The sequence below is a fragment of the Patagioenas fasciata genome, chromosome 8, assembly GCF_037038585.1.
Source record: "Patagioenas fasciata isolate bPatFas1 chromosome 8, bPatFas1.hap1, whole genome shotgun sequence".
In the NCBI taxonomy this organism is placed as follows: Eukaryota; Metazoa; Chordata; class Aves; order Columbiformes; family Columbidae; genus Patagioenas; species Patagioenas fasciata.
Window position 1 is genome coordinate 36,053,993 of NC_092527.1, and position 18,236 is coordinate 36,072,228.

General features: G+C 43.5%; 1 long non-coding RNA gene across 3 annotated transcripts in view; it reads right to left on the minus strand.

Moving 5' to 3' along the window:
• LOC139828572 (uncharacterized) overlaps positions 1 to 18,236 on the minus strand; it is a 73,794-nt gene that overhangs the window by 41,840 nt on the left and 13,718 nt on the right. For all 3 annotated transcript variants that reach the window (XR_011740350.1, XR_011740351.1, XR_011740349.1), the window contains 2 exons: positions 16,726 to 16,787; positions 14,184 to 14,283 (listed from right to left, as the gene is read on the minus strand). This is a non-coding gene — a long non-coding RNA (uncharacterized lncRNA). The remainder of the gene's footprint in view (positions 1 to 14,183; positions 14,284 to 16,725; positions 16,788 to 18,236) is intronic.

Sequence of the window (18,236 nt, forward strand, 5' to 3'; positions counted from 1 at the left end):
AATTTTTCTGGAGAGTAGGAAAACTGACATCCAAGCGGCTTTCCTGCAGTCACACAACAAAACTGCACCAATTTATGAAAAGAACTTAAAAGTCTTGATTCCAGCTCTGGTTGTATCTCTCTAACGAGGTTAGTTATATCTGCACTTCTTATTCATCGAAGGTTCCCATCACTGCTATCCATATAGAAATTATCATTTACACCACTGCACTTTTTTCCTGAAAACTTCTCCCCCTCTTTAACATGAATTTAAAAAATGTGTAAATTTGAGCGATCAGAAGAGAAGCTGTGCAAGGGGAACAAGGAGCGACAGGTTCAAACACCAACTGCAGGTACCAAATCAGCATTAGTTGCTCCTGAGCTGGTGCATTGCCTTTGAGAGCTCCCTTGGAGGTCACCTGTAGGCTCACCTCCTTCCCATGCAATATAGATACATAGATATGTATGCCTATATGCATTTGGTTATTTTTATCACTAACTGCCGCAGGGTATTTGCTGAGTGATGGCTACTGCTGTGCTGATGGTAAAGCTGAGAAGAAGAGCAGCAGGAATGGCAGAAAGCAATAGGCTCTGTCGGGAAAAACTGGAGACAAATCAAATTCTGGCCAAAGCAGATGTGATTTGGAGTGAGAGGAGCAAAGCTGAGCCCTTTCAAAGCTGAGCCCTTTTGTTGCTGTTGTTTGGTTGGTGTCCTGAATTCCTCCCCTGCCATGGCAGAACAAGGTCCAAGGACAAACACTCATTAATAATACTTATTAATTAATAATAACAATAGCACTAGTGGAAAATCTCAGGTCCCACACTCACCATTCGCTGCCAAGCTAGTCACTTCCCAAACTTACTTCTAAAATTAGAATCAAACAGGCCCCTTCTAAAGGCAATAAACAGCATTTTAATTGGACTAAAACCTATAAATCCGTCAGCAACTAGTTACTCTGGCTCCCTTGTGTGATCAGCAGCTCTGAATGCCCTTCTGGGTCTTTCCCAGAGGGTAATGATGCGATCTGATGTCATCACAACAAAGGTGTGATCGAACAAGGCAGCATGGTATAACAGCTCATGCTGGTTTGCTGGGACCAATGTGCCCAACTGGGCATTCTGGAGGGAGGGTGGTCCTCCAGTCTGAAGTGGTCATCATTGACAGGGCAGGAGGGAGAAACTTGTGCTGTGGACCTGATTGTGTGCGGTCTGTGAATACATCAGCAAGAGCTAACACCATGGGTACCTCTCAAAACAGGGCCACATGAAATGCATATTGCAATGCATTTCACTTTGCTAAACTAGCATATTTTCCTCTCTATTTTTCTTTAAAGTGAATCCCACGTGGCTCAAAAAGATGCCAAGTATTAGCATCTTGATGCAGGAGATCCCATCCAGAGTGCAAGTACTGACGCGCTGGTAGCATCACCCCTGAAAAAACATGTTTATAGAAAAAAAAAGCAAATAGAGTAGCTGGTCTTTCAGAGACCCAAGCCATTTTGAAGGGGAGAGGAAGGTGACAGCCTTGTGGCAAAGGAAAAGGCCTGGACCTTCAAGATTTTCTCCACTTCAAGAGGAATTCATGCCCTGATCCCTAACGGGGAGTGTGTGATGGACAGAGCTGTGTCCCAGGAGAGACAGGGCTGCCTCTAAGATCAGGTCCCTTCTGGGACAGTGGGTATGTATAGATGAACTGTTCAGCCTTTAAAACACAAACCTGAAGGGAGGAGGTAACAACCCTTTTCTGCTAGAGCAAAACTGGGAAAAATCATCTCACAATGTCCAGAACAACAGAAATAATCCGCAGTAGCTACAGATCCATGCTACTGTTTACACTTCGCTCACTTTTTGTTGCTTTAATTTTCACTCTTGAAAGAAAAAAAAAAAATCACTGCACGAAACTGGGTATTTTACTCTATCTTGCTTTGAGGCTCTTGCACAGGGCAGGATGATACAGTGCTTTTTGTGCTTCCCCGCAGGTATGCAGCATCACCTGTCATGATCCAGGATGGGCTGGTGGGGTGACCGGGTAACCCCCACCAAGCTGTGGCAGTTCACACCACTGCAAAGCTGATCCCTAACTGCAGATGTGCTCAATGCCTGGCTTGAAAGAAAAATAATAATAAACTTCAGTAGTGTGCCTGTGAAAACAGCTGATTCTCTGGACTGTTAAAATACCCTGTATTTATAAACAAAAGAGGGTTTTAGTTTTTCTTGTCCTAGAAAAACACACTGGAACATTTCACCACCGTTTTCTTTCACTTTAATTAGCAAGGAAAGGGAGAATGTCAAAGAGCAATTATACAAAATATATACTGTGCTGATTAGGGATTTCTCTTCTGTAGCATGGAGAAGGCAGCTTGAAGTTCACATTAAATCTCTCTCCGCCTCTAATGAGATATGCCTTATCCAACCCAGAAAGATACAATTAACTCAGAAAAGAATGCAGCTGCTTTCTCAAGGGAAAACAATAAAAGAGAGGAGGAAGAACAATTTGTGTTAAAAGGTGAACTATGAAGGGCTGATCCTGTAGACTCTGAGTATGAACCTGACTCGAAAGAAACATCCTGGTCAGATCCAGAGATTCAAAACAAGCCTAGAGCCTAGCAAAGCCCAGTTTTGGCTCCAAACACAGATCTCTTTCCCCGCTTGGAAGGGCTGAGCCCATTTGCCTCTCCTCATCCAGGCGATGGTCGATGGTTGTTTCGGGACTGCGAAATCAAAGGATAAGGAGGCTGGGAGTCAGGCCAGGGGGTCTTAAAAGCACCCCCGAAGACCATCACCACTGCGGGCTGTGCCCCCTGAGGGGTGCAGATACAGATTCAGTCCTGGCTGACTAGCCAGCCCTGGATGGACTTTGGGCACCCCATGGGGATGTATGTGCTTGGGGGCCACCTGCCTTACACCACAGCCTGTCCTTACTACTCCTTTATACTACACTGGGGTGTTTGCAGGCTTTTGTGGTCTTTTTTTTTTTCCCTTACATTTGTTATTATTTTCGTTTGAAGAGGCAGGGCATGCGCCTCCTTCCCCTTGCCGCCCTCCTCTTTGCGCAGCCCAGGGGTGGGCAGAGGGTCGTGCAGATAGGAGGAAGCGCTCCTCCGAATCCCTCCTCAGCATATATCGGGGTCAAAAGAAAAAAAAAAAAAAAAAAAAGAAAAAAAAAAAGACCTAACCCAGGAACATAAATTGGACACAGAAGGGCAGATGCAGACTGAACAGGAAGCGCTGGCCCGGGGCGAAATGAAACAGCTGTTGCTATTGTTCTGCCTTTGCGAGCTCCGCACGGCTCGGGCTCCGGCAGCAGATGTTTGCAATTACCGCACATGAAAAGAAGGGCACAGGATTAGGCAAGTGACGAAAAAGCAAGGGGACCGCGAGATTTATCACTGGCGGAGTGGAGCAGCCCCTCTTCGGAGGGCGTCGGCAGCCACAGCCGGGCTGCCCCGGTCCAGGCTCCGGGCGGGGGCTGCAGCACCGGGACCCGCCGGCAAAGCGCTGCCCGGCCCCGCACCGGCAGCTCTGCCACCCCCTGGCCCCCCCGGGCAGCACCGGGGCAGGCTGGAGGTGCTTTTGCCAGGCGGTGTTTGGCAAAGCCGGCGGAGGGGAGCGAATGCGGTGTCAGGGATCTGCCCGCGGGATCCCGCCCGGCCGGGCTCTGCGCCGAGCTTCGCCGCTTCGTGGCGGGAGCGGCTCGGTCCCCTCCCCAGGGATCTCACCGGGAGGGTGGGCGAGCCGGGCTAAGCCTGCGGACAAATTTCATCTCCTCCTCTCGTTGTACGAGCAAGAAAAAAAAAAAAGCAGACGTGAGGCGAGTTTTACATTCCTTGTGAAATTTCTTTGGCTCTTCCATATAATCAGACTTGTAAAATTAAAAAAAAAAAAAGAATCCCTCACAGCTTTCTTTTTGCAAGGAGTGATGAGTATAAGAAAGGTTAGTCAGAAGGTAAAGCATGTGTTTGCCATCTTAACTCCTGATATGGAAACCATATGCTTAAATACATCAGCAAACATACTCAATATAACACTCTTTTTTATTAAAGGTGCTTTTATAAAAGCTATCCACCTTCCATCCACTGGTGACTCCCAAAGAGGTCACATATTCCTCATTGCAACTATCAATACATATTTGTGGTAAATTAAACTCCAGATAGACTGTTTCTGATTACTGTTGCAAAGGGAGCAAGAGGCCATCTTAGTTTCCCTCACTGATAAATTAAAAGAACTGTAATGGGTGATTTCTGCAACCTGTAAAAGGGCAAAACCATCTGTGACTCATTTAGTGTCGCTTTAAAGAAAATTTATTTTATTAATTTGGGCAGAGTATAGAAAGAATATAGATTTATTTTTTTCAACTCTACTACTCAAGAGAAAGAAGCAGCAGCAGGAGAAAACCCTGACCCAGAATAAGCATTTGGGGAATGAAAAATACCCGTAGTGTTATTAGAAGTGCAAAGCCTGCTGCCTTGCTCTAAAGATAGCTGATTTTTGCCTTGCCAACCAGAAGACCTCAACATGAGGTGACTCTAACACGACCCATGTCACAGAAGGAGGAGCAGGCCAGAAGCAAAATGTGAAAAAATGAAGAATTGAGGGTTAGGCTGCTCCATCACTCCTCTCTTTTGGAGTGAAAAGGAGCCAACAAGTCATCCCACTGCAGTCACACTTGCATAGATGTACACAAGATTATCCCCTTTGGGCTCCGCAGCCGGGAGCAGCACACTTTTGTCAAACTGGCTGTTAGATAATGCGGCACCTGAAAACACCAATGAGGAAGAGCAGGGAGAAAGAAGAGAGAGAAAGGATGACAATTTCTCATCTTCCAAACCTGGGGTAGTTGTGGCAACCACAACATTACCACCTTTGCCTGGCCAGACAAGCCGGAAGTGAATAAAAGATCAAAAGCAAGTGGAAGTTGAAAGGATTAAGATATTGAAATTCTTCTGTTTTGCCACAGGCTGTCACCCTAGCTCCACGTATCGCTCAGGCAGACAGGAATACTTTGTGCAAAGTAGAGAGAAATAGCTCTGGAAGTCCAGTAGTTTGCTCTTCCTGAAATTTAATTGGTCTGTAGGTTACCCAGAACCTCAACTCCCCTGCTTGCGATTCGGAGAATATTATTAAATAGTAGTAATAATGAATACTAATAGATTAATCTTTATAAGTGATGCCAAATTCTATGGGGCCTGGGCTTGGCACGAATGGTCTGTCTCAGATGTGGAGTATCTAATGACATCTTTATTGTCGCGGGGTTTGCACATGGCAGACCGAGCTGTCATTTGCACTTTGACACAGACTGAGTCACTTACAACTGTTGATATAAGCAGGGGCTCACTTTGGACAAACCTGGGCCCTGGCCAAACCGTTTTTAAATCAAAGGATGAATTCGCTTTAACATCTCTGGACTGCTTTTCTCTCACCCTGGGAAGAGGCAGGAGACAGGCAGCGTTCCAGCCTGTTCAGCTGAAGAGTAAAGCACCAGGGCTGATCTACTGAAATCATGAAGGATCTTTTAATTGACTTCAGTGAGCTGTACAGCAGGACTTTGGCAAGCCTGGTGCTATTTGTTCTTGATGGCCCCATACCATTCCTTGTTCCTCTCTTCTGGGCTACCCAAAAGTCACCCATTTTGTTTTATAGAGGTTGGAGTCCGACATCTCTTCTCATTTCCCAAATCCACAGAGAAGGGTGTTAAAGTGTTTAACCCCTTTGCAATCAATGGGCGTTATATACCTGTATGGCTCCAAGGATTTGGGCCCGATAGAGTTAGGGACCTCCGAGCAGGTGGATCTTCCTTACAAGTTGTGACTCATCCAGTTGCATTTACTCACTGCTAACACCAACCCTGGGACAATCCCCTGGGCAGTTCTCCATCGCCCACACGTGGCATCCACCACCTCTCTTTCTGCTGAACTCTTCATGAGTCAGTTGGACTGGATCTCCAAAGATACTCAAGTGCTTCACTGCCCTTTGAAGATCTTGGACAAAACCACCCTTTCCAGATGGAAAGAGGATATGGCAAGTGCCAGTTTCATAACTTACTGTGGAAAACATAGACGGATGTTCACACTGTAATTGAGAAGAAAATGTGTGAATTTCTTTTCAGGGCATTTTGGGAACAAAGCAGTAAGGATTTCTAAAACGCAATGATGCAATGTTTGCTCTTCTGAGAAAATGGCAGAAACCTGAGAATACTCATCAGGATATTGTATTGTTGAAGAGCTATTTTGTTAAAATACTGCTTGCCAAATACGTTGGGGTTTTTTTTCTGGTTATTAGTAGCTTAATTTATGTCTAGTTTACTAACAACTATAGCCATTAACTTATGCAAATATCCTTATTTGACTTAACAGTCAAATCTTCACAAATCTCTAGCCTTGCTGTAATTTATGCAATGAAAGATTTGATGATCCCATCATGCCCGTCAGTTCCTTTTGCCACAGAGAAACTTCAGTGTCAGGTCTGAAACTACTCAAACCATTCAGCTATGTTTTGCATACACAGACTGTTCAGTTTTGGTTTCTTTTGTTTTTTCTCACTGGCTTTTTACTCTGAACTGATCTGGTTTTGTCAAGTGGAAGTTGGGGATTTAGGGAGCTGGGATTATTACTGGATGTGTTTCTCTAAACCTGATGCTAAAATAGAGGGTCCATTGGTGCAAGAGAAAACAATACTTTTCATAGTGCTCAGCTGATTAGGCTTTTCCAAAGTAGCCCTGGAGCTACAAAAATAACCCCCAAAACAACAGCAATAACAAAATTAAATTTGACTTTATGGTAACTTACTTTCATTTGGGAACTACCTATTGCTAAGGATGTACATGGTACCAGCACAGGCTCCTGACCTGTAAGACAACTAGGTTGTATATTTCTTTGTGCTGTTGCATCACACCACACACCAGGAAACCTCCTGTCTAATTTTTGCCCAGTGCAACTGCCTTTCCCATGGAAGACTATTAATGTCTGAATTTGCAGGTGACGTAGTGGCTTGGGGAATTAAGTCTTAGCTTTTCCTTCCTCTTCACCTCTCTATCCCTTCTTCTATTTGCTTTATTTCATTTTCTGCTATGTGAGCCTTTAGTCAAATATCCCATGTACACACTCATCACTTGGGCAGCTTTAAGCACAATACATGGGCATGTCTGGGCACTGCATTAATATATCCTGTTGTTGTCTCTCTGTAGATTATCCTCTGTTACTGTAATTCATAACTCCAGCCCTTTGTGTACATGCTTCCATTCTGAAAATGTAATATCACTGCTAATTAAACAGTGTTTTAAGAAGTCGGCTGATAGCTCCTTGCAGCATCTAGGAATTAAGCTCACCTGGGAGCAAGCTGCTGGTTGAGGCTAAAGTGAAGCTTAGATAAAGGCGGGGAAAGGAAAAGACATCAAAGAACTAGTCACCACCAAAACCTCATCCTCCACAAATTCTAGGTGTGGAAATGTTTTTCAGCCATAGGGATCCTCCCTGTGATGGATTTCCAAATAACTATAATCATCAGAATTCCCTCTTTCACCTCCCCCTGGCCTGATTATCTCATCTTTCTCATTTGAACTTGCTTGTTATGAGCAATACATTCACGTCTTCCACGCTTCATTACCTTGATCCCCCAAAAAAGCTTAATTTGGTTCAGATGGCACTAATTCAGCAATGCAGGGCTTAGGGACAGCATTGTCCTGGTGGTCTGCTTTCACCCGGGAACAAAGTTTTGTTCCTAATCTAAAAAGGTCTCCTTGGGATTTGCTTCATGTGTCCTTCCCTGGAGCTCCCTCAGAGGCCACAGATCGATGCTGAGAACAGAATTGTCTTGGTACCTGACCAGTGCTTGAAATTCATGTGAGTTTGGGGAATCTAATGTTCAGCAGCCTCCAATTTTCCCCCCCCCCCACAATTAAATACACCTCTTAGCAGAAGGCATGGAATAAACAAAGAAATCCCAACCCAAATTAGGTGCTCTCTGAGGAGCCTCATGTCAAAATCCAGAGACCAAAATCACTAATTATTCTGGATATAACTTTCTGGATCTTGACGGAGCATATATTTTGTGATAAAGAGTACAGTGTGGATATACAGCTGAGGTAAGGAGGTGATTTAACTCTGAAATAGATAAGAAGGGTAAATTTCAAGGGCTACACAGGAAATTCATCCAGCTCTGAGGGTGGAACAATATCACTTCTGAGTATTATTAATGCACCTTGATTCTTTCTTCTCTCTCCTTTACTCTCCCCCCCCCCTTTTTTTTTGTCCACAAATCTTAATAATGTTTGGAAAGTTATTAAACTTACAAATCAAGACTTAGGGTTAAAGGCAACCCTGTCTAAATATCTTGTTATTTATAAAAAGATTATCATTAAACATCTTGCAGAGAAATTCCGAACCAGTGCAGAATCTGAAAAAAAATGCAGAAAAAATAGCTAATGTGTCTACTTTTTAATTAAATGTAAATATAATTTGCAAGGCTTATGGGTTTTAAACAGAGAAAATTTACTCTGCATAATTTCCTTTCTGGTTAGCCTTCTAGACAGAAGTGTAATAGGGTTATTCAGAAGAATTTTGTAGCTATTAAACCAGTTACCGCTTCTGGATCCATTGCCACAGATGACTTTGAGGCATCCAAAGTTTCACCTGGAGTTCCTAATTTACAATGACAACATAGGGATTTTAAGCATTAAAACAAACTTTGTTAAACGACATAGTTTACAGCTTGTTTAGGATGTCAGCAGATTTTTCATCTTTATTACTGCAGACAGATAGCAAGGCTTTTATCTGTACATACCTCATCAGAATGGCTCAGACATGCAAAAGTGAATTCTTGGTTATTTTAATGTGACAAGTAAATATAAACCAGTTACAAATACAAAGGCAGGATAAATATGCCTGACAATACAGCAGTGCCTAAATTACTGCCAGCTTAGTATTAAAAGTTCTGTCGTGGTTTCTGGTTCAAAGAGTCCCATAAAAATCAGAGTTAATTTAAAACTTAGCCATCCATGGGAATATTTCTCATTTGCACAATACAGGCTTCTCTTGTACAGGTCTGTTCATATGTTTCAGCTATGGAGCAATTTTCAGTTTTAGTTCAAGAAAGTATGCATATTCAGTCCAGAAAAGTAATTCAGCACGTGCTTAGCTATGTGCTTTAATTAGAGATGCAACCATGACTTGTCATCATTTCACCTGTCACAGATTTTTGAGCCAATTACTTCATTATTTGCATTTTTTTTAAGGCAACTAATTCCTAACAAGATTTTGATACCAGGTTAGGGTAGATCAAACATTGTAAAACACTATTGATTTTTGTACCAGACTGTGGCCCAGACAATAAGAGTCCACTAAGCATCACTGCCCAGAGAGAATTGAAAGCCCTGATCCGTCTATGGAAATCCATGGAAATCCTTCCTTAATTTGATCAGGAGAGTGGCTGGTCGTTGACAGGCAAGAGGAAGGAAGATGCGCTACCAGCAGGCTGATGGTCCCCAGCCCTACTGAGGCACTGTAAGAGATCAAATGCAAAGGGTTGCCAAGCTGATCTACAGGGCTGCAGGCTGGCTGGCTGGTGAGCATGTCCCAAGGACCACTGGCACCCCAGGGACAACACCCTAAAGCAAGGGCACGTTTCTCTGAACATTTTGTGGTTCCAGTAATGGAAGAGATTATTTGATCAACGTTGTCAGAAATAAAAAATGCTTTCACCGAACTGAATGAGCAAAAGAGCCGTTCCCAACCTACATTCAGTCATACAGTTACTGTCAAAAGAGACCTCTGGAGGTCTTCAGTCTAAGCTCCTGCTCAAAGTAGGATCAGCACTGAATTCAGATGAGGTCACTCAGGGCTTTGTTCATCTGAGTCTTGAGTACCTCCAAGGATGGGGATCTCACAGTCTTTCTGGGGCCATGCTCCACTGCCCAGTTAGATCATCACCTTCATGCCATGGGACCGCCATTCTCCTCTAGGAGCAGCAGGGCCTGTTGCAACAGGACAAGGGGTAATGGTTTTAAACTAAAGGAGGGGAGATTCAGGCTAGGCATGAAGGAGAATTTTTTTACAACGAGTGTGATAAAACACTGGAATGGGTTTGCCACAGACATGATAGATGCCCCACCCCTGGAGACATCCCAGGCCAGGTTGGACAGGGCTCTGAGCAACCTGATCTGGGTGAAGATGTCCCTGCTCATGGCAGGGGGGTTGGACTAGATGACCTTTGAAGTCCCTTCCAATCGAAATTATTCTGTGATTGAATTAAAGATTTTGTCCCAGCTTTCAGGCTGTTCGGTCCCAGTTTTCAGTTGCCTGTTATTCTGCAGCTGCCTGCTGTTCCCATCGACTTCCTCAGCTTTTCCCAAAACCCTGCTGCTGCTGCTTACACATAGCTCCTAGCTCACCCTCCAGAGCCCTGCAGAAGCCAAATAGTTCCTAAGTAGGAACTTCTGGCCCTTCTCTTTCCCACACCAGAGAGACCTTTCCTGGCGCGCCGTCATACGGTTAACACATGCTGTGTCTACCCTGCCAGGAAGCTGTGATCCAGAACTCTGCTCCCAGTTTGATCCTGGTGGTGGGGAAGTGGCTGGAGTACATCTCAAGTCCTTGCAGCCCACCTGCCAGGTTTCCTTCCCAGTCGTGGTGGGGTGGGAAGGGGTGGAAGGTGTAGACCTGCGTCTGGCCCCAGCTCAGAGCAGGGTTCGACTGAGGTGCACACCCAGACCAAAGAGCAGGAAAGCTTTCCTATGTTGCACGCTTTGCTGTAGCCTCTGTGCCCAGAAACAGGACAGGGTTGGCATCAGATTAGTTGGAGAAGGAGGAAAGGAGGTCTGGCAGAGGTGAATGCTTCTGGTGTTCTCTCTTCTTACCAAATCTCATGCTGCTTCTCTTAACCTAATGAGCTGGGGCTCCAGGCAATGATTTTGTATGCCTTTCCCTGAAACCAGTGTCTTTCCCAACAGAATGTTTCCTCCTCAGCTCACACCCCATTATGTGTCGAGTCCTCTGGGCCTGATACATCCTTGCCCAATGGGAACTTAATCCATGGGGAGAAACCAGGACTCACCAGTGTGGTTGTTCTCCAGCCCTGCTTGTGGCAAGAGGTACCCCATGGTGGGTACCTTTTCTCTGGGCCTCCTTCCACCAGGGGAAGCAAGGAAAAAGTCTTGAAAAAGTCCTTTTCCATCTCCTCCCCTCTGAAGGAGGCAAGCAGGAGCCTGCTGTGAGGAGTCACCGATAGCCTCTGTCAGGCTCGTGGAGGCTCTGCTGCAAAATAAAACACCTTTTCTCTGCAGGAAGCGAGGAGCCAGGACACAGAATGGCATGTTCCCAGCTGCTCGCCTAGAGAGGCTGGCAGGGCTGCTAGGAGGAGGAGGAGGAGGGTGTGGGAGAGGCAGAGGCTAGCCTGTGATCTGGGTGTGAAAGAATCTGCAGTTGAGCAGGATCAATAAAACAGTGCCAAGGCTTGCGACGGAGGGAGCAGAGAATAGGATGGCGGAGACTAAAAGAGAAGGAGCCCCCCTACAGCTCCTGAGAAGAGAGGGGTAGGTAAAAAGGGAACTCTGATACCACCAGGCCCACAGGAGACTCAATGGGTTGTCTCATTATTATGGTGAACAGAGAGAGCTCATGAGCTGGGAAAGATAGGAAGCTTTTATTTATTATTTTTTTTAAAGAGCGCAGCCTCTAGGAGGGTTTTTGCAGCTCAAACGCTTTTATTTTGTGCCAATTACTTATACAGGGTCTGCATTATTCCCGTAATCAGTCTAAACGAAAGTCAAACATGAAAGATTCCTAACAATGAGCTAATTGGAATGCCATTACCATTTAGATTTAATAAGGTATTTGTAATAATAAACTTGCCTCAGTCTATAGAGTTGTCTTATTCCTGCTCAGATCTTGCAAGAGTGTAAGAGCTGACATTTGTCATTTGTTCCACAGGACATTGGATATAACCTTCAAAATGTTTTAGTCTTGCAGCACTTAGTAAATGTCAGGGATGGAAACAAAATCTGTAGCCTGCTATTGTTCTGGCTATGTCGAGCTCAGAGTTAACAGGAATTGTGTTAAAACTCAACAGCAGATTATATCCCACATATCTTTCTTTTTTTGCAGTCCAAACATCTTGTGGTTTAGAATGAGTCACTCAATGTCCTCTTATGTAGCTGCATTCATTATTTGCATTGAGGTTTTGCTGAGGAACTTCAGTCTGGTTCCAGCACTGCAAGGTACTACACAAGCACGGAGGGTCTTTGCCTTGCATAGCTTAAGATCTAAGCAATTAAGTCAACACAAGCCCTATCTTGAAGCCAAGATGTCCCATCTACAGAGGTAAAAGCTAATTAGAGCTCCATGTGTACTTTCTTTTGAGAACAGTTCACCAAAAAAAAACTAAAAAAATTCATGCTTTACCTTCATGGGCGAGCTGTTTTCACATAAAGCATATGTGGGCTCAAAGACCTGGTCTCACTGTGCAGCCAGGGAAGTTTTATTCAACTGTAGTTCATACCACAAAAGCGAGGCGTAATCTTGGTGAGTATTTCTTCTATTATGAAGGAAAAGAGCTTGGTATGAGCACTTTGTGCAGTCTGAGGGAATTCCCCCAGGAACAGACTGAAAAGGCAACAGTCGAGCAGGTGTATATGTAGGCAGCAGAAAGATTAAGCCAAATCACCCAAAAAAGATTCAAGGCAGCAGGGATGACACAGAAAACAGAGGACATTCATTAAAATCAATATATTGCTTCTCCCTCCCTCTTCTCACCCCAGAAAGATGCTACAGTGATTTTCTCTCCTAAAGAGTAGCCAAAGGGGCAGCAGAATGCTTAGTTCATCTTTTAATAGGCAAAACCTCCCAACTTTCCTAGTGGATGAAGAAGCATTACCTATCTGATAAACCGTGCTGCCGTTAGCCACAGATGAATTATGTTCTGCTGATGCTCTGTGGTCCCAGCAGCTAGTCCTGAATGATGTGACTCAACAGAAAACTTTGCACAATAGCTCAAATAAACGTCAAATCATTGGAAACTGGCAGAGATCATGGAAATTTGGAATGTTCCTTTTTGAGGACAGTCTTTTAATACAATCTGACACTGGGGATTCAGCTGAATGTTCACGATGTCCAGGAAATTCTATGCACAGTTGGTGAAATGACCAGTGTGCTTATAAACCTACTTTTTTGCTCAAAACCGGATGTGCTTCACACCAAAAGGTTTCTCAGAAGCACAGGCCAACAATCAATGGCCTTAAGTTAACCATATGCCTGAGCACTGTGCTGGATTGCTGGAGAAGGGCAAAGAAGCATGAAAATCAATAGCTTCCCTAGATGTTTTCATAGAAGACAACTTGTCTAAGAGTTAAAATGTGAGCCTAAAATTCAGAAATTCTTTCTCTCGATGGTCTGGTTAAAGTACCTCATCTTTTTTAGATTCACTTTCAAATAAAACGATGCTTGTTACTTAGATCACAGCAATGTTGTGAAGCTTAATTTTTTGAGAGGTGTTTCGGGATCCTTGTATGAAAAGTGCTATAAATATATACATTCTTAGTAGTATTTAATTTACTTCCTTTACAATTCCTTTGAGCCAACACATGTTGCCAAAAATGCAATATTCTCTAAGATGTCTTTTATTCTTATATCTGTCTGGAGTCCAGGACATATCCCAGCCTTATAAAGCATCCGATATTGATGTATCTGCATGCAGTGTATATATATATATAGCTAATACAATCAGACGCTTCCCCCCCGCCCCGCAGGAACCCAGGCTTGCTCAATGTACAAGATGGACGTGCTTAGCAAATGAGGCAGCTGTTCGGTTTTTATTTTTATGCTCATTGTTTGCTGCGTGGCCACATGTCTCATAGAGCGCATACCATCCGACCTTTGTAGTGAATCAGACAAGGCTCCACCATAACTCACTCAGTTGGAGCATCCAACTCCGCCTCGCTCCCTGTTCAACATACATATGTGATCACGTAATCAGGGACTGGATCATAAGAAAGCTTTAACTTTGCCATTTCCAAACTTCATTTTCCAGCCCCAGATTTCCTCTCCATGGAAGTTTTTGTTGAGAACACTTAGGGATGTAAAGCTTTTTAATAACAAAGTAATCCCCTGAAGAGTTGCATCACGTTGTGCAATTAAACAGCACTGCTGTCCTGCAGAAACGTCTGTACCTGAGCACCAGCCAGTCCCTTTTCTTGCGTTACCGAAAGAACCAACATACCTCCAGGGCTGCTCCTGTTTTTCTCTTCTGCGTTGTGTCATGGAACACATGCCAAATACACTTTCATTAATTCTTCTAATGAAGTTTGCAGCAGATCTGCCTGTGCAATAGGAGATTGACTTTTCAGTGTTTGATAATAGCAAGATAAGCCTATTATCACCTGTGCTTCCCTTTCTTTGGGGAGCTGGGGGAAGAAGTATAATATAAAGCATCACAATTTTTTATGTTCCCCAGTTTTTGAAGTAATGAATTTTCACCCATTTCATCAAAGGATTCTGTTCCTTGTTTCTATCACTTGTACTAGTACAGAAACCTTTTAAATTTGTTCAGTTAGAGTGGCTCACAACTCATTAGTTGAATCTGCCCTGTAGTCTCTAAATAGAATAATTCCACCAGCTTTTACTGGTTAACCCAGCAACTTGGGAGCAGACTAGAAGAACAGATAAATTCCAGTTTAGGAGCAGTCTGCAGAAGAACAGAAATTACAGTACTGGATGCAGAGCTACCTACCTTTTGCATCTTCAAATGCAAACACATAGGAGGAGGTGGCAAGAAAGCAGCAACTTACGTATAGGCAGAACAAAGGCCAACCGCTTCATCTCACAAAGGCTTATACACAATTATCTTTACACTTATGATTAGGCCCAGTAATTTTAGTAGTACCTTGGCTTTGGGAGGCTTCTGAGCATGCAATATGAGACTATCGCATTAGCATGCACTGTGTTAAACTGCTGCAGAGGGTCACAGGCTCAGCCGTTACTGTAGGCAGTGCCTAGGCAGGCAAGATAGACTGTTGTCCCCTGTTTGGCAGATATTATGGTAAAATATGATGTAATGAACATTTACACAAGCACTGGTGGTATTTTTACATCTGAGTCCCAAGTTTAAATCGTGTAGATGATGGGGAAGCAGTGCTGGAGAAGAGAGGGGAGAAGGGGGTAAGTCCCTCACAAGTCAAGGCAGGAGAACATCTGGTGAAGTACATCTATGTGAGCTGACTGGGCAAGAACAGCCTGATGAGTTGGGACCTGCTGAAGTTTGGCAGTGCTTGTCACAGTTCTGCATCTTGCCCAAGCACAAGGTTGTCACAAAGCAAAGGACAAGGAGATGCGTAGAAGCAGACACTATTTTTGCAAATATTGCAGCTGCAGGTCACTTTTCTATAGTTCTGTCACTTGGCATTTCCCTTGTCATTGTCCCATTGCCATCCCCCAGGGTATCATCTGCCTTTTGATGCTCCATTCCTGACAGGACTGCACATCTCCGTTCACACCCCATGTGGTGCCTCACCACACTGTACTTATTGCATTAAACAAATGCAGTGCTCAGATCTAAAGGATCTGGGTCCTTGACTACAGTCCCTATGTCATTAGGGTGCCCCTAATCATCTGTCCTTACCATAGGAAGCACAATGGGGCCCACTATTCTGACTGCGGCCTCTAGCATCTCTTCTAATATAAATAGTAATGACTATAATTATTAATCATTACTGTGATTATGTGATTATAATTAATAATCATAATAATGAATCATTATAATTACTCTACTAAATGACAAGCCCTGCTTCCTCCAACAAGCTTTGGAAGCACAAAGAATGATCTGTTGTGTGTATTTAGTGAATCTCAAACACTTCTGTACTTAGAAGTCCAAACGTCTCTGTTTGTTTTAAGGACTTCCATATTGTATTTCATTCCTAAACCTGCAGCTGCCTAGAATGGAGTGCTGCTACCATATGCAAGGTCCTTCACTTAAAATCCAGCAGAATCATGAGCAAACAGAGATTGGCAAGGGGAAGGAATGTGCATATGGATATTACTTGGGGGACGACGAGCCAGATATGCCTAATACTGCATTTTTCCATCTTAGATTTACAACTGAAAGTAATTCAGTTCATTGAAGTGCATTTTCAGAAAGCCCAAATAAAACAGCAAATGTAGAGGCTGCAAACACTTGAAAGAGGGACGGTTCATCATGCCCCTCCACGTGGCTCTTGGAGTCCTTGGGCTTGACTGCTTTGGTGCTGTCAGACCAGGACAAGGGAGAGGAGTGTTTAAAAAACATTAATCCAATTTTTATATTGCACTGAAGGTGTAGGGCTTTTCTCCCTTAGTTATGGGTGTGCTCCGAGCCCAGGAGGCTAAGACATGCTAACTGTGAGGCTCAGTATTTTATATGAAATATCTGAAATCTGGTCAGCAGCACATGGCTGCTGTGTGACTCGTGGCAGAGGGTGTGGAACAAGTGCCCTTGGGGTACCTGCTGGAGTCACCCTATATATTGCATAGTTAGCTCTGGTTACTGGGCTGCCGTGAGTCACCAACCTTCTTCCCAGACATAAAGAAACTGATCTTGCAGAACGTAAAATCCACCCAGGAGATGTCATTGTTTATGATTAACATTTCATTCTGGCATGCTCAGAAGGGGGACCACACAGGCATGGTGATTAAGTAGACAAATTCTGTCAGGTTTTTAAGACAAAATATATTCTAAGAGTTAGATGATACAATTAGATTCAATACTGGTCACTTTAAAATCTTATTACCTATTGGTTTAGCTGGTTGTGTGCATCTGAGATGGTGTATTTCTGGGTTATTGTAGAAATTACTGTAACAAAAAGGATGCAGTTAGCAAAAGAGCTGCTGTTGCCATTTCCACATTACTGAGTACAATGATAGTATGGGAAAACTTTTGCATTGCCTTCTAAGTTGTTGACTTCTTCAAATTTTTCATATGTCTTGGAAGGAAAGGAGTAGGAAAAGGGCCTATATCTGTTTCTGTATCAGGAATGAGCCTGCACAAAGGTCTCCAAATTTAGTTATACTAGCAGAAGGTGAGAACATCCATGCAGCAGCTCCTCTGTAAGTGAAGAAAGAAAATTAAGCTCATAGTCAAGAGCATTAAAGCATGATCATTTGGGCCACTCATAATCATCTAAGTCTACTTCATGTGCGTGCTGGTTTAAGATCAGTGTGTGGGTCTGGAATTAGGCAAGAAGAAAGATGAAGGATTGATTTTATTTATATTATCTTAGCTATATAAATATTGACAGGTTAGACTTTCCCGCGAGCATATGTGCAGGATATCACTGTGATCCGGAGCAGTCTGATGCTGACTGTAATCTCCTTCCAGTGGTAACCTGCCCAGTGGCAGGGGGATGCTTGAGAGGCAGTTTGTACAGTGGTACCAGCCACTACCCCATGTGAGGCAGGGCTATTCCAGCTGTTGTTTATGCCTCTTTTCAGAGAAAAAGAAACTAAGATAAGCAACTAATATGGCTTAATTATAACAACTGCTCTCAGGTCTGAACTTAGAGCAGAATCTAGCCATTACTTGCCATATTCTTATTTCAATGATTGATAGACATTAGGTACTGTATGTGAGGAATAAAAAGATAAAGGTGTAAACCCTGAAGGTTTTTTAGTATCTAATTCCATCAACTGCTGGCTAGAGTCAAGCACCAAAATAGCTGTCTAGGTTTGGGCTCAGGAGTCTCCATTGGAAAAGCAGTATTCCTTCAGGGAGATGTCCTGAGAAATCCCAGATGAACAGCCAATAGCTGGACTGACACCCAAAGTGTTCAGACAGGATGTCTTTTTTATACCATATGCTCTGAGGCAGTAGGAGTACAGAGGAAACGGGGCCTAGGGCAGTCAGAGCTTCTTCAACCAAATATGTGGATGTATAGATGATTTAATTACCAGACTGTTTAGGAGAATTTCTAATCTCTCTTCAACCACTCATGCTGACATCTCTGATGTGTGATACCATTTAGATTGAAAAGAGAATCCATTTAAAGCCTAAATACTCTAATTACTTTTTTGGATGCCTGGAAGCAGCTCCGAGTTCAAGCACACGATGCTCTTAAAACCCTACTAAATTAGAGGCCATGGGGCAGGGGGGAGCAAAAGAATGTTGAAGTACATTATGTTTTAAAGGATGTGGTTTTCAAACTGATATGAATGATTTTTTAACTAGAAGTGTAACCTAATATAGGTCAAGGTTTCCAAACTGAGGTGCATATTGTGCCAGATATATGCAATGAAAAAAAATGGG